This window comes from Papio anubis, chromosome 10 (assembly GCF_008728515.1).
Source record: "Papio anubis isolate 15944 chromosome 10, Panubis1.0, whole genome shotgun sequence".
Classification (NCBI taxonomy): domain Eukaryota; kingdom Metazoa; phylum Chordata; class Mammalia; order Primates; family Cercopithecidae; genus Papio; species Papio anubis.
In genome coordinates this window covers 99,345,482-99,363,006 of record NC_044985.1, presented here as the reverse complement: position 1 = coordinate 99,363,006, position 17,525 = coordinate 99,345,482, and positions in this window count along the sequence as shown.

The window sequence follows — 17,525 nt, the reverse complement described above, 5'->3', positions numbered from 1 at the left end:
TGTACTTGCTTTCACTTTCACTCTCATGGTAATAGTTCTATGATGAGATCAAATCCCACCCTTAGGATTTATCTCATTATGTCTTTAGAGTAAGTTTTCTTAGCACCAAAATTAAAATAAAGTAACTTAAAGATGTAAAGCTACTGAGAGGGGGAAGAGAAATCCTGGTATTAAAAATGTATCAGAATCGGGAACAAGGAATGAAAAAAATCAATTTTTGGTGTAAAGTTTAATACATTGCAATATTTTTAGTTGAACATTTGAGTCACTTTATGAAATATGAGGAAATAAAAGAATTTACTAAGTCTTACAATTGAAAACTTTTTAAATTTGACCACTTTTAGGTCAAAATATTTTCAATGTGCCATTTTTCTATTCCTTTTATCTGAATTTCCAAAAGACTGAAGGGAGAGACAGCTGATCCATAATTAAAACAATAATGGCTGTGAAATTAAGCTTCTAAACTATTTTTAGTGTGAACTTCCCTCTGTGAGAACCATAGAAAATCACGAACAACACAGTTTGATTCTGATCAGCTGGGATTGTTCCAATCAGTTCAAACTTCAGTGCCTTTGACCAAAGTCCAGAGATTCCATTCACTACTAAATCAGTGAATCCCTCTTTAGCAGATCTGTTCACCTGAGGATGTAACATTTAAATGAATGCCACTTTTGTAAATGCCACTTAAGAGGATCCTTCTAAAAGCCACGGTGAGATGCCACACTAGCCTTCTTGTTCGATTTTTCCCAAGGCTGATTTCCTTAGAGGGCAGGGAAGAGGGCTATCTGTCCTTAAAACCAAAGAGATTCCTGGGGTTTTATTCCCAACCTCTACCTCTGACCACATTCAACCTGTAAATTTCCTCTGTGCAAGATTTCACTACTCAGAAAAATGTCTTTACTTATGTGTGTCTTGAAGAGGATAAAGTCCCTCTGTGGTCGGACAGCACCTTAGGATGTGTGAAAGCATGAGATTCAAACAATTTTGAGCACTGTGACTGAGTGGCCAGCTCTGTCCCCGAAGAAAGGAATTATTAATGTTACATTTTAGTTCCATTTGTATGTTACAAGAGTGACTCCCATTCTGAAATTGTTTTTCTGATTCCAATACCTGGATGCTCTGTGATTCAAAGAAGAAATCTTACTATCATCTCATTTTACTCTTGGTTTATTAAAACATCTTCTCTGCTTTTGGTGAGAAGAAGTAAAATTTAGAGAAAGAAGGACATAAGAATGCTGAGTGGTAAGGACAGGACGTACTGTTGTTACATTGCCTCTGCTGATAATTCCAAATGCGTTAGAGGAGGTAGAAGAAATCCTGACCCTGAAAGCCCTTATTGTACAGCTGCACTAGTTTAGATTATGATAATATAGCAGAAGTTTCCTGCTAACCACCACCTGCTGAGATTACAGCTTGATAATCAAACAATATCTTTCATTTGGCCTGTATGCAGCCATTTAAAGAAAAAAAATACAGAAAAACCCGTTAGTCTTTAATTTAAAGGACATAATCTATTTGCAATTTGAAACACATTCACTTTTCAAAATAGTGCATGGTCTTCTTGGCAAACTTGGAATACTAAATCAGCTTCAAAAAATACGCAGAGACACCAGATTCTCAGCTAATGGTTTGCAGCTCTCATCTTTATTCCCTGAATTCGTTTTATAACTTGCTAGGAGACCTCTTAATGTATGAAATCTCCAAGATACGGGGAAGAAGCCCATAACACCATTCCAAAAACAAAACTCAATTTGTCACGAACAACTAGTAATTATTAATTAAACACATTTGTTGGGAATGTATCATGTGCCATGAACTCTGCTAAGCATTTGAAATATAGATGTAGTCAAACAAATGCAATCATAGCTGTCACAGAGTCTAAGGTCGAATGGGGGACAATACATAATAACCAATGAACTGTTAGTGTGTTTTGTGTAGTGATGAAGACATATAGGGACAATAGGAAAGCACAATGGGCTAGGAGACCTAACCTAGCAAAGGGTTGGGGAAAGTAACTGTCCCTAAGGACTTCGCTGAAGACAGAACTCTTAAGTAGGAGCTGAGATCCAAGTTAGTCAAGAAAAAGGGTTGAAAGATCAAGAGGGTTACAGGATGATGCTGGAAACAAAGAAAAATGCTCTGGGAAACTATGGAAGAGATTAAAGGGAGAATAGGATATTACATTATTGTATATATGCACACACATATACACACACATACATATGTACACACACATACATACATATATACACAATACATATGTGTGTGTAAATATGTACATATGTAAAGATCACATAGCAGGGGAAAATACTGGAGGAGAATGAAGTTGATTAGAAATGGAAAATTTAGTGAGGCAGCCATTGCAGGAGTTTCAATAAAATGATGGCCGGGTGCGGTGGCCCACACCTGTAATCCCAGCACTTTGGGAGGCTGAGGCGGGAGGATCATGAGGTCAGGAGTTCAAGACCAGCCTGGCTAAGATGGTGAAACCCCATCTCCACTAAAAATACAAAAAATTAGCCAGGCATGGTGGCGCATGCCTGTAGTCCCAGCTACTCGGGAGGCTGAGGCAGAGAATTGCTTGAACCTGGGAGGTGGAAGTTGCAGTGAGGCAACATCATATCACTGCATTCCACCCTGGGCGACAGAGCGAGACTCCATCTCAAAAAACAAAACAAACAAACAACAAAAGCAAAAGCACTCATGGCTTAGGCTAGATGCATAAAATTTCATTCCAAGACATATATAGGAAGGTCTAATTTTTTTTCTGAGATAAATTAGAGCTTGCGGTCATTGAAGACTGCAAGGAGACAAATACCAACCTGCAAGCAAAGTCATGCCTCTTGAAAGTTGGGGTGTTAGGAAAAACTTTGCCTGTTTTTTGGGTTGAGCTGAAGCTGACACTGTTGTTAACCACCCTAGCAAAAGAAGAGGAACTTGCTATCTTGACAGAAATTGCAACCAACATTTTTGATTAAAGAAAGCTGCATTTATTTTGATTGAACAAGTTTTTGTTTTATTTCAGTCTTGCCTTTGATCTGACTCCTGTCAGAACCTTTCTTTCACAAGAGGCTTTGAATGTTACAGGAGGCAACCTCTGTAATTTAAGACAAAGTGGTCTAGTTTGGGCTAGTAATTACTTCAGAGTGGGTTTCAAAAAGAGGGATAAGCCTATGGTAAATGCTCCACGGCCAGCTCCTTCCTTTCCTGCCTGGCTGTCCATTCCTACCCTATGTTTAAGTCAAAGCTATAGACGGTCAAAATTATTCATAGATATTAAACAAGCCCATTAAAATACCAGACCTGTGAGAGATTTTTAGCTGTTTTTTCTACTGTATATTCCAGAATCTAGCCACTCAATAAATAGTCATTGAAAATTTTTAAAACAAACACTGACTAAAAATATTGACAAAATCCCAAATACATTACCTTTTATTCAACATCTAGGGCTTACTAAACTAAGTACTTTCTCTTTGTCCTGGTATTCCAGTTCTCTGTAGGACAGTCTCACTATATGTTTCTTTCACTCTAGCCTATCTATATCATTCCTGACTTCTTCACAAAATAATTTTGGTTTTCTGTTTGCAGATCTTTTCTTTTTTTTTTTCTTTTTGAGATGGAGTCTCACTCTGACCCCCAGGCTGGGGTGCAGTGGAGCGATTTTGGCTCACTGCAACCTCCTTCTCGAGGATTCAAGCGATTCTCCTGCCTCAGCCTCTCAAGTAGCTGGGATTACAGGTGCCTGGCACCGCGCCTGGCTAATTTTTGTATTTTTGGTAGAGACGGGCTTTCACCATCTTGGCCAGACTGGTCTTGAACTCCTGACCTTGTGATCCACCCACCTTGGCCTCCCAAAGTGCTGGAATTACAGGCGTGAGCCACCGTGGCTGGCCAGATCTTTTCTTATTTTGTTCCCTCGGCATGGAATTGTGCTTTTCATCTCCTTGCCCATACTCCCCAGCTCTAGCTGTCAGTATGGTATCCACCCTTTTAGTACCATCTCAAAGACTAGCTCTTTCAGGAAGCATTTCCAACAAGCTTCTCACCAAATCTAGATATACTCACTCCTCCCTTAAAAGCCCAAGGACCTTTGTCTTTCATTGAGCCTCCTTTAACTTGCCTTTTATGAAATTATTTATGTGCTTTTTCTGTCCTGTGATATAATTCAGTATTTGCTAAGGAAAACCAAATCTCTGTAGGTACTTCAAATAGAGAGAAATGTAATAGAGGAAATGTTATTTATGTGATGAAAGAGATGACAAAACAAATAGGTTTATGAGACAAATAAGAGATTAGCAATAGTAGAAAGCCGTTCTTATACTTGGTGCTGGTGGGACAATGAAAGAAAGTGGCATTGCCAGAATCCAGAAAGTCACTGTCTATCATGAGCTATAGCAACAGAGGAGATGCAGCTGCAGCTAAAATTGCCACCCAATCGCACCCAGGTTTTTTCTGCTCCTCCAGGTCTCCAATGCTTTCCATTCCACCTGGAAGCATTCAACCTGGTAGCCAAATCTATCTGAAAACCAGTAGACAAGAGAGCCTAGGAAATGTAGCTCCCTGCATTACAGAGAAGAGTGGGGACAAGGTGGGAAGTGAATATGAGGACAAACAGGCAAATAACCAATTCACTATCTTTTCATGAAAATGAAAAAGCTGCTCGATCATAGAGACACCTGGCTAAGACGCTTCAACACCCAGCACAGTATCTTACACAAAATATTGGTTAAATTGTATTAATATATTCTGAGTCTTATAAGAAGACTATCACTCTGTACAAAGATGAAAATAAGAATTTACACATGAGGTGTCATTTAACCAGGACTTCTTCTTTCATGTCCACTAACCATCAAAATAATGTTTAAAGCACATGAAGCCTGTTTTTAAATTATTATTATTATATATTATGAGGTACATGTACAGAATGTGCAGGTTTGTTACATAGTTATACATGTGCCATGGTGGTTTGCTGCACCATCAACCCGTCATCTACATTAGGTATTTCTCCTAATGCTATCCCTCCTCTAGCCCCTAACTGCCTGATAGGCCCTGGTGTGTGATGCCCCCCGCCCCGTGTCCATGTGTTCTCATTGTTCAACTCCTACTTATGAGTGAGAACATGAGGTATTTGGTTTTCTGTTCTTGTGTTAGTTTGCTGAAAATGGCCTTTGCAGGGACATAGATGAAGCTGGAAGCCTGTGTTTTAGAAGCAAATGTCATTATAAATTTGGCACTTCACCTCTCCTAAGTTCTGCCTTTCTCTTTTTCTTCTGAGACATTCCTAGATTTTTTTATTCAACAAAGCAGAGGTCCTAGATCTTGTGTGGGTGTGAAAATCCCATGAGAATCTGATAAAACTGTCAATTATTTGCATGGGGGTAGGGGTGGGGGTGATATATATTTGCATATATGCTCAATGTTGCATACATGCTCAATGTTGCCTACGATTTCTTTCATCACTGAGGCTGGCGTGCAGTGACACGATCTCGGTTCACTGTATTACATACAATTTCTGAGTGTTCGCATAGCCCAAAGCCTGCCCATTAGTCTTCTACTAATCTGTTCACAGACAGTTGGAAGCCTTGATATTCAACTTTTTAATAAAATACAATTTATAAAATAGCATACAATATATAGCTGATGAGCTATCTCTTTCCTTAGTGGAGTGGCCTCGAGGTAAACCAAATGGATTAGTGCAGCCTGAAAAGGCATAGTCCAGAGCCGTGGTTCTCAGTTGAGGGTGAATTTTCCCTTCAAGAGACATTTCACAATGTCTGGAGACAATTTTTATTTTTGCAACTGGAGTGCAGGTGTGCTACCAGCTTCTACTGGGTAAAAGCCATGGATGTTGCTAAATATACCACAATGCATAGATATATGCCATAACATATAATTATCCAATCGCAAAGTGCTGATGTTAAATACCCTGTTCTAGAGCAGGAGCAATCCTATTTTAGCTTCCACTGGGTTCAAAGAGATTATGCTAATTTACAATACAAGATACACCTTTCATTCCTCTAAGAAGCTATGATGCTCCAAAAAACAGGCACTTAGATATTGCTGACATGTTTAGTTAATCAGATTTTATCTATATCTCTGAATTCTAAGAGTCTTAATCTTTTATGTGAACCCTACCACTATACTTTTATGTCTAGTTTATAGCCTATTAGATGGTGAAAAATAATCTCCTATTAAACTTAAATAAACCACTCCCTAGTCCAGGAAATCTGTCATTCAGGAAAAAAATATATTAAATAACATTAAAAGGTATATCAAATCTCAACAATACAAAGATTAAGAATATGAACTCAGAGCTGAGTGTGGTGATGCATGCTTATGTTCCAGCTTCTTGGGTGGCTGAGGCAGGAGGACCACTTGAGTTCAAGACCAGCCTGGGCAACAGAAACCCCCATCTCGAAAAAAAGAATGTGAACTCCAACTACAAGTCTGCATTATCCAGTTAAGTGTCATACAAACCCCAAAGTAAATACTCCCTGACCTCAGTCCACTCTACTGTAATTCCATAGAGATTTGGATGATTTTCCAAAGCTATGGCAAGGTAGGGTCCTTCTATGGGCTAGACCCAGGAAACCTATTCTGGCCTCCTATTTTGGAATAAGGTTTACACTTCAGTATGTAACTAGGATGATCGTTCTAGGGCAGTATTTTTCCACATTGATGGTGCATTCAATGCACAGCCTCTACCGCAGACCTACTGAATCAGAATCTCCAAGAGTGAGACCTGCATATCAAATGAAGAACCACCATTCTAGGGACAATAATCTTCCTAAATCCCATGGGAGATCTTGTCCAGCAAAGATCCTGGACTTCAACAGAGCTTCACTTCTAGGGAAAGCCAAGAGACAGGAATCCCTCCATACTCTATCAGAATTCTCAAACTTTGGAATATGCCTTGAAGATCTCAGAAACTCTAGAGCTGACCATGGACCTGCCGTCACATTCCAAGACCTATTCAGGGATCTAAGGTCATATTCCAAGGGAAGAAGCCAAACACTCAGTTGTGGCTAATAATGCCATCATCATCTCCTCAGTTGCCAGGCTTTGAACCTTGGCAGTGTAGTTCACTTCTGCTTCTCCTTTGTCTCTCAAATTTCTTTACTGGCCAAAGGTTGCCTACTCTTTCTCCAAAGTCTCTCTCAAATGTGCTCCTCTCTCTATTACCACTACCAAGCCTCAGGATTTCATTGCTTCCTTCTTGAAATATTGCAAAAGCCTCTGCCATATCTCCTTGCCTCCAGCCTAACTCTGCCTCAATCCATGGCCCATGAACACTGCTGCCAAAGTCATTGTCCTGACATGTGACTTTGATCGATGCTCTCCCTTGCCCAAAATTATTTCAATAATTCCCCTGGATTGTAGAAGAAAGCCCACATCTTTCAGCTTAGCACTGTCTAAAACATTGATATCTGGCCTGGTTATACCTTTTCTTTTTCTCACTATTTCTGTGCCAACACCTTGCATTCCCACCAGTTCTTACAAGTTTCTAGCTTTGTGTTTTACTAATGTGTCCTCCATATGAAATGCCCAACTTCAAATATCTTTAATGCCCTCATTTTCCAAATGTCCCCTTTTTCATGAAACCTGACTTCATCCTGCAGTCAAAAATACCCACTCTCCTTTGGAACATCCAGTGCACTTCGTGTGTCTCACCAACGGTGCTTTCACAATCTTTCCTGTGTTATAACAACCCATGCATCTTCTTTATGGCAGATTCATCTTGCTATCCTCTGCAGAGCTTACTCAGAATAGTGTGTTCTACAAAGTAGATGTTCCTTCCATTTGGTGGAATGAAGGCTGCAAGTAAAATTTTGCTGCAAGACATCAACAACATTTTCATACTTAATCTACTGAGCTCATTTATTTTGGGTCATGAGATTTGGAAGAATAAAGTTTTACGATAACTGGAAATCAATTTGAAAACAACCATGAAGAATGTAGCATGTTGCATGGACAGTAGAACATTTCTTTTACATTATCCATTCTGATGGTTAGTTTCATGTGTTAACTTGGCTAGGCCAAGTTCAATTAATTCAACCAATTTGATTATTCGATCCAACATTAACCTAGGTGTTGCAGTAAAGGTATTTTGTAGATGTGGTTAACATGCATAATCAGTTGGCTTTAAGAGATTACCCTCTATATCAATCTGAACCTGATTCAATCACTTGAAAAGTTTTAATTTTTAAAATTTTTATAGATTCAGGGTATACACGTGCATGTTTGTTACATAGACATATTGCATAATGGTGAGATTAGGGCTTCTAGTGTACTCATCACTTGAACAATGGATGTTGCACCCAATAGGTAATTGAAAAGATTTAAGAGCAGAGCTGAGGCTTGCTTCCCTGAAGAAAAAGAAATTTCACCTGCGGACTTCAGCCTCAACTCATGCCACAAAGTACCTTTTGCCCTTCCTGACAGTCTGCTCTATGGATTTTGGACTTGCTTGACCAGTCTTCACAGTTGTGTAAGTCAATTATTTGCAACAAATCTCTCTGTCTCCACACACACACAGACAGACACACACAAATATGATTTCCATTTCTATGTGAAACCCTGATACAACCATTGTGAAAATTCCCACCCCCAATTTTAGAAAGAACAGTTGCATGTATACATGTTTGTTTGTATGTATGTGTGTGTGTGTATTATATATTTCATATATATAATACACACATATATATACATATACACATACACATAGTGGAAATTAAAACAGTAACCTTTTTGCCTGAAAGAGATACAAGTTTAAAAAATTATAATAATGTTTAATACTATTGACAGTACTAAGTGATAGCCTGTATATAAATGCTAATGTAAATTGATGCACCCTTTCTGAAGATGAATTTGGCTAAGGGGTCTCAGGTTCTTTCATCTAAGAATCTCTTGTGGACACAAAGATTTGTGTACAAGTATCTGCAGTTCAATGTTATCTGCAATAAAAGTTGTAAGTCACTTAAATGTAAAATAATAAGAACATAGTTTCCTCCTTAAAACGTTATGCATGCTTATGCAGATATGAAAAGTCTCAGAAAATTAGGGATATGAGAAAATACTCAAAACATGTTCAGTTAATGCATTATAAAATTGTATATTGTATCTCAAGTTTCAACCAGAGAAGCAGATCTAATATATATACCAAGAAATTTATCTTAGAGAAATGGGTTACATGATTATAAGTCTGAAATCCACAGGACAAGCTCTCAGGAAAGGACAGTTACAAAGCCCTCTCAGTATTTTTTTTGGAAGCCTCAGCCCTACTTTTAAAGCTTTCTAATTGATTAAGTCAGGCCACCCAGATAATCCAGGGTAATCTCTCATACTTAAAATTAATTAGAGACTTTCATTTACATTTGCAAAATCCCTTCCCAGAAATACCAGGTAGTGTTTGCATAAGTGAAGCCTGTAGCCTAGCCAAGTTGACATATCCGAAAAGCCATCGTATATATACATGATCCCAGTTTTGTAAAAAATCAATATAAAAATTTAACAAATCTGTAAAAGAAGGCCAGGGAGAAATACCTGAATATGGTAAAAATGTTTATGTAAAAAGATTATGACAGATTTTGTCTATTGTATGATCCTCCATTTCTCAAAAATTTTAAACAAATACATACAACATTGTGATTTTAGTCTGAAAAATATAGATTTTTAAAAATGTCAACAAACTAAATAATACTCAAGGACATAAAAGCAAATAATAAATTGTCACTTATTGTGTTAACCAGTACCTCGGTATAAAACCTGCTATCAGCCAAATGAAGCATGAGATTAAAAAGCATCATTAATCAACTCATGAGCAATGAATCTCAAAACTTGCGAAGCCTCACCTGACTCAGGACATGTCTAATCATGGGTTTCTTGTTGGTTCTGACAAAAAGGGACACAGGAGGGCGCTGGGGCGAGGGGTCAGTTTGATTCCCTGGAAGGAGACATCTCTCACATGATTGATCCCTTACTGACTTGGCACATGAAAATTTCCAGATAATTTGGTCTTCAGGTGCCTAACTTTTGATATTTTCACAAATTTTAGTTTAGTACCCTGAAATTATCGTGTGTGGGGGGAGTGCAGTGAATAAGAGAAAAACAGATTTCTCTATAGTGTAAACAAGATGTTTTTCTCATAACATAATCTGCTTTCACACAAATTGACTTCAATTCCACTGTGAATTTAGATTATAAAAAGTGAGAACTGGAAGAGATTTTAGACCAACCCTCTTTTGACAGATGAAGAAGCTGAGGGCATGAGAGGTGAGGTGACTTGTTCAAGATCACCCTGATGGGCAGGGAAAATGACAGGACTGTCATCAGGCCCCCTTTCATACCAGTACTGTGTGAATTCTACTATGTCACCCTGCCTTTTTATCTGCAATCTGTTTGGATCAGGAAAAGTAATTGCCTCCTTAACATGTAATAGGAACTAGAGAAAACACTATTGAACTTAATCATTCTCTTTAGATGTATTTATTTCTCTGTGTTCACTCAATAATATTTGAAACTGCACTGTCAAACTCTGTAGCCACAAATGTTTACTCAAAATATGTCTAGTCTGAGTAACTACATTTTAAAAATTTAATTTAATTAAAAAATTTTTAAATGAATACTTGATTCAGTTATTAAACACTTTTAAGTTTGGAACAATGTGTACATGTGAACCTACTTTTCCATCTATTCATTTTATGAAATCTAAATAAGGGTCAAATATATCTAATGACAGTTGAGATGTACTGTAAACATAAAATATGCACAGGGATTTGGAGACATAGCACAGAAAAAAAAAGAACATAAGATACCTTAATATAAATTTTTATATGATTACATATTGAAATAATATTTTAGATATATTGCATTATACAAAATATGCTTAGTTAACCTTTTTCTTTTTACTGTTTTCCAATGTGACTATTAAAAAATTTGAAGTTATATACATTACGTTTTTACTGGATAGCATTGATATAAGACCAATTTTTTTTCAAATTTGTAATAAAGTTTCTATATTAGTTCATTCTCATGCTGCTAATAAAGATATAACTGAGATTGGGCAGTTTATAAAGAAAAAGAGGTTTAATGGACTAACACTTCCACATGGCTGGGGAGCCTCACAAACATTGAGGAAGGCAAAGGAGGAGCAAAGGCATGTCTTACATGGCAGCACGCAAGAGAAGAATGAGTGTCCAGCAAAGAGGGAAGCCCCTTACAAAACCATCAGGTCTCAGATCTCATGAGAACGAACTCACTATCACAAGAACAGGATGAGGGAAACCGCCCCCATGATTCAATTATCTCCACCTGGTCCCTCCCACAATAGGTGGGTATTATGGAAACTACAATTCAAGATGAGATTTGGGTAGGAACACAGCCAAACCATATCAATTTCTCTAAATATCTCTTTTGTGTTTTTAATTACATGGAGGCACATATGAACAAACTTCCACTCCTTGTTACTCTGGATCTTTCTATGTTATTCTCTGTGCAAGAGACACATCAATCAGAAATCAACACCTGGAATTTGGGATGCTGGCTTTGTAATTTACTCCTGGTAAAACAGACACTGATAGGATACTTTAGGGATTTGAAAGTAAAAAGGTATTGAAGGAAATCATTGGTATCCAGGGGATATATATAGATGCCCTTTATCACGCTCCATTGAAATCCCTGATGTAAACCCTAAAGGTGTATTTTAAATAACACTTGAGCCCCAGATATCATTTCATTAATGAAGATTTTGGAGCACTGAGGCTCAAAACGTGGCTCCCACACGACTTTCCCCTTGAATAGCATATACCTTAGCTCCGCCTTCCCATTTTAGCTCGATAACTGCATCAAACTTCAGACAGTGAACTGCTATGACATTCCTTAACATAATTTCATTCAGGTCTCATAATTGGAAACATTGTTTATGTTCTTTGTTCATGACATCTTAAATATATGGTGCGTCCCTCCCAATTGGCAGCCAAATGTTTCTTATAACGGGCTCCTAACATGTTATCCCATGGGTGTACCATAAACTTCATTTTAGATACTCTTGAGGAAGGTTTGAGTACGTCCTTTTCTTTTTTTGTGCTCAAATATCCTTTGGGCATCTTTTGTGAGTTAAACTGCAAATTTGTATTCCCTAAAATCCATATTCTGAAGTCCTAACATCTAGTATCTCAGAATGTGACTGCATTTGAAGATAGAGCCTTTAAAGAGGTAGTTCAGGTAAAATGAGGTCCTATGGCCCTACTCTAAAATGATGGTGCTCTTACAGAAAAGGAAATTAGGGCAGAGACATGTACATGCACAGAGGAAACACCATATAAGGATACAGCAAAGGACAGCCCAAGACTAAGGAGAAAGGCCTCAGAAGAAACAACCCTGCACACCTTGATCTTGGACTTTCAGCCTCTGGAATTGGGAAAAAATAAATGCCTGTTGTTTAAGCCACCTGATCCATGGTGTTTTGTTATGGCAGCCCTAGCAAACTAATACAGCATCCATCTCAGTGGGCCTTGACCAGTATCCCTTCCCTAGTCACTGCTGAATGACTTTCATGTTGGATGTCATTTTTCTCGTCCTTAAAAGGACTTGTTTCTCCCACTTGCCTTAAGGTATTACTCCCCTGCTGCTCTTCGGCGTCCTCCAATGTGCAGTTCCTATGTGCCTCATAGTCCATCTTTTAAAGTCAGATCATTCCATACCTTCTCTTCAAATTTGATGAAAATCTCTCTAGCCATTTTTTAGTGAGGTGTTAACAAACAAACAGAAAAACAATGAAATTTATAGAGATTATGCTTAGATTCTAACAATCAGTCCTAGGGCTGCTATAGACTGAATGTCCATAGACCTCCAAAATTTTTACTTTGGGACCTAATCCCAATTTGATGGTATTTGGAGGTGGGACTTATAAGAAGCGATTAAGGTCTTAAGGGTGGAGCCATCATGAATGAGATTTGTGCTCTTTTATAAAGAGACCCCAGGGAGCTCATCTGCCCCTTCCATACAGTGAGAAGACGCCCTTCTGTGAACCAGGCAGTAGCTCCTCACCGGACTCCAAATCTGCCTCGTTCTTGGACTTCCCAGCCTCCAAACTGTGAGAAATAAATTTCTGTAATTTATAAGCCACTCAATTTGTGGTATTTTATTAGAGTACCCTGCACAGACTAAGACAGAGCATTTGGGAAGCAGTGAATGAGGTAGAAAGAGCAAGGCCTACGCAGAATTGTTGATCCAGTTTGGAATTTGGCCGCGTACTCACACAGTGGCCTTGGGGAAGCTTGGTAACCCTCCTGAGCCTCTGTTGCCTCATCTTTAAATTAGGCTTGCTAGTTTCTTCCTCACTGGGTTACTTCAAGAATTAAATGAGGCCGGGCATGGTGGCTTACACATGTAATCCCAGCACTTTGGGAGGCTGAGGCAGGCGGATCACGAGATCAGGAGATCAAGACCATCCTGGCTAACACAGTGAAACCCCATCTCTACTAAAAATACAAAACCAAAATTAGCCAGGCGTGGTGGGACTTATACCTGTAGTCCCAGCTACTTGGGAAGCTGAGGCGGAAGAATTGCTTGAACCTGGGAGGCAGAGCTTGCAGTGAGCCAAGATTGTGCCACTGCGCTCCAGCCTGGGCAACAGAGAAAGACTCCGTCTCCAAAAAAAAAGAAGAATTAAATGAGATAGCACATGCAAGGTTCATGGCAGATAGTACTGCATAATAAATACTGACTCCCTTGCCTCTAAGGGGATGAAGGTTTCTTTGAAATATGCCTACAGATCTTTTTAAAAAACAATAACAACAACAAAAGTGTTTTATGGTTAAATAAGGAGGAGGAACAACATCTGTTTCTGGTGTCCTTTGGCGAAAGAACATTCATTTATATTCTAGGGCAGTAGTGATGTAGCCCTAATTCTGCAGACACTTGAATGCAGTTAGTAGAAATGCATCATCATTTAGCCTCTCTGGAAGGGAGGGGGTTCCTGGTGAGCTCTTTTAATAAGGGTCTCAGTGCAACCGTTCCTGAATTCTGATTTCACTTTACCACATGACTGAGCTCTGGAAGACTTTTTACTGCTTTTTTCTTTTTCCTGATGCAAAATAATAATGGCAATGCTTGTTTCACTAAGAAAATATTGTAACTAGAATACTCATTTATACATTTACACACACACACACACACTCATCTATCATGAAGTACCTATTGCAATGAGAAATTTGCCCCTTTTAGGTTAGGTTCAGCTCAACAGACACACGGGCACTAGCTGTATGCAAGATACTCGCATGACCCTGAGTGGATACGAGACAAGTAGATAAATTAGACCCAGTCTTTGCCCTCAAGCCCTGGCCACAATACTATTCTTAGAAATGAAATTTGAGGCCAGGCGTGGTGGCTCACACCTGTAGTCCCAGCACTTTGGGAGGCCAACGCGGGCAGATCATGAGGTCAGGAGATTGAGACCATCCTGGCTAACACGGTGAAACCCCATCTCTATTGAAAATACAAAAAAATTAGCTGGGTGTGGTGGCGCCTGTAGTCCCAACTACTTGGGAGGCTGAGGCAGGAGAATGGCGTGAACCTGGGAGGCGGAGCTTGCAGTGAGCTGAGATCGTGCCACAGAACTCCAGCCCGGGCAACAGAGCGAGACTCCGTCTCAAAAAAAAAAAAAAAAAAAGAAAAGAAAAGAAAAAAAGAAAAAGAAAAAGGAAATGAAATCTGAACACCCCATCTCCATGATTTTAAAGTTCTTAGAAAGATACTGGGTGAACGTTGAGTAGTGTAGAACAGCTGCTTGCCCTCCCATCTTTTCTCTAATTAACAGCTGCTGCCAAGATTGCTTAGTCCTCTCCATTTGGGAACCCACCCAGGTCATGGAAATGGTCCCTCATTCAATTGCATTATCCTCACTCAGCACTGGGCTCCCTGCTGGTGGGACAAAGCCCAAGTGTGAGGCCCCTGATGCTGTGCTGCTAAATTGAAGAGGTCTGTTTCTAATCCACACACTTCTCACGAAAGAAAATAAATGACTCTATCCAGATGTTTTCAACAGTAACACATCAGCCAGGTGATACTCCACCAACACAAGTGACAGGAACATCAACTTCATTTATGTATTTTTTCCAACAACTTTTCCAGAACTCAAAGGAAACACATGTCTCCTAACGGCACAATGCAATTAAAATATAATCTGTTAAATGTCAGTGTTTTACATTTCCTTCCGTAAGGCATCAGACTAGAAAAAAATATTTTATAAGGAACATTTATTGAGGGTGTAACTAGGCGCTGGGGGTGATCTAGAATGACATGAAAGGATTACTGTACTTGAATTGGTGAGAATTAATTTGGACACTTGTATTATTCAGCTCAGGCTGCCATTATGAAATGCCACAGACTAGGTGGTTTGAGCAACAAAAATTTATTTTTTCACAGTTCCAGAGGCTGAAAGTCTGAGATCGAGATCAAGGTGGTTGCAGGTTGGTTTTTTCTGACGCCTCTCTCCTGGCCTTACAGATGGCCACCTACTTGCTGTGTCCTCATATGGCCTCCTTCCAGTCTGTATTTGTATCCTAATCCCCTCTTCTTGTAAGTACACCAGTCATACTGGAATATGGCCAACTCATATGACCTCGTTTCACCTCAATTACCTCTTGAAAGACCCTTTCTTCAAATAAGTCCGCACCCTCAGGTACCAGGGCTTAAGACTTCAACATATGTATTTAGGGGTCAGGGGGACACAATTAAGCCAACAATAGACACCCATGGGCAGATCTTTGGATTCACCTAGTCAGTGGTATCATTGTTTTAATCTGACATTCTGTGCTGCTTTTACCCCTTGTTTCACGATCATTCAGGTTGACTGTAAGGAACTTCAGGGTGCCAATGATCACACTCTGCTGATTCTGGTAATATAGGTAGAACCACAATCAGACTGCAGTTCTGACTCCTTCCACACTCCCTCATATCCCTTTCTTAGACATAATAGATGTTTGAGAAGGCAGCAGAGATTCTCCATAAAGAAGGAACAGATGAAGGTGGAAGAACAAGGTTTTGCTTTGATAATATATATCAATGGCAGCTGCATTCTACAGAATAAAGACCAAAGAAGAAAATGTAAAATTTTTCTATGTACACTCCTGATCATTTCAATTTTAGAAACTTTGGAAGCATTTGGTTAAAATGTAGTCATTTTTGTTGTGTATCTCATAAGCACAACCTGGTATCACGTGGTAGGAAAACTCAGCACCTGGCAGGGGAAGGGCCTCTTCGCTTCTTGTGCGTATGCAAGGACCCTGAGACCCATCTCTCTTTGGAACCAGAAGGGACCTGAGAGCTCACCCTAGCCAACCTATTTAATTCTACAGGTAAGGAAGCTGAAGGCCCTGGAGGGGAAGCCTGCCCAAGGTCATAAGTGTTAACACAATGAAGACTGCAATTTGGACTCACAACTCCCACTTCAGTGCTCTTCTCACCACATCATATTGCCTCTTGATCTGTGATGTTCTGGTCTGGATGGCTCTGTTTCTGGAGGTGTTTGCTGTCAAATTACTAGCACACTGTTCTTGTTCTACGTACATATATAAAATAGCTCAATTACATGTATTATAAAATAACTCAATTACATATAGTATAAATAATATTAATATATACACACTATCCTCGTTATATTTTCTAAATATTAGAATATATACAGTATAATATATGTATTTATAATAACACAACAATATAATTATATTGTGTATATATGGTATTAAACATAGAGTCCCGCTATTTTGCCAGGCTCTGCCCATGTCAGGGGCAGCCAGTCTGTACAATGTCCTCTCTGGCTACCCATTAACTCTCCATCACTCACTCCCACCAACCCTTGTGCAGGATGATCACACAGTGTTTCCCTGGTAGCCCTAAGAAAACCACGCATGGCTCTATCATCAAGGTCTTTCCTTGACTACAGTGCATTGCATCTATTCTGTTTGTTTGCCTGTTTCTTCAGTTTCTAAGGATAATCTGGTCCCTAACTAATTGCCTGCACTTAAACCCCTTGAACACAGTGTGTTTCCCTGGTGTTTCTATATTTCTCTGGGCTTCTGAGCAGTGCTTTGTCCTGAGACTCTTTCTTCCAATATAGACTGTCCTGTGACCCTACTGTGACACGATAATCCAAAGGGAGGCAATCTTTAATCAACCAGTACAGTACATGGGAGGAAGCCAAGGCTTTCTGCCTGAAGACACGTCTTTACATTCTTTAATTCTGAATACATTTTTCAAGCAAAAATGAAAAATGATACACCTCAGTTTTAGGTTTTCATACTAGCTAATTTTATTTCTTCTTTTTTTCATTTGTAACATTATCCCAGTTCCTCCCAACCCTATGGCCCTAACCCAACAATTACCCTCTGGATTCTCTATCCTTTGGTTTCAGCCAATAACCAAGTACAGGAGAGGCAGCTGAGAACTGAACATAAAATCATCAGATCGCTACAACACACAGTCACTGCCAGATACAAATACCTTAATGAATTCATGGTTTATTG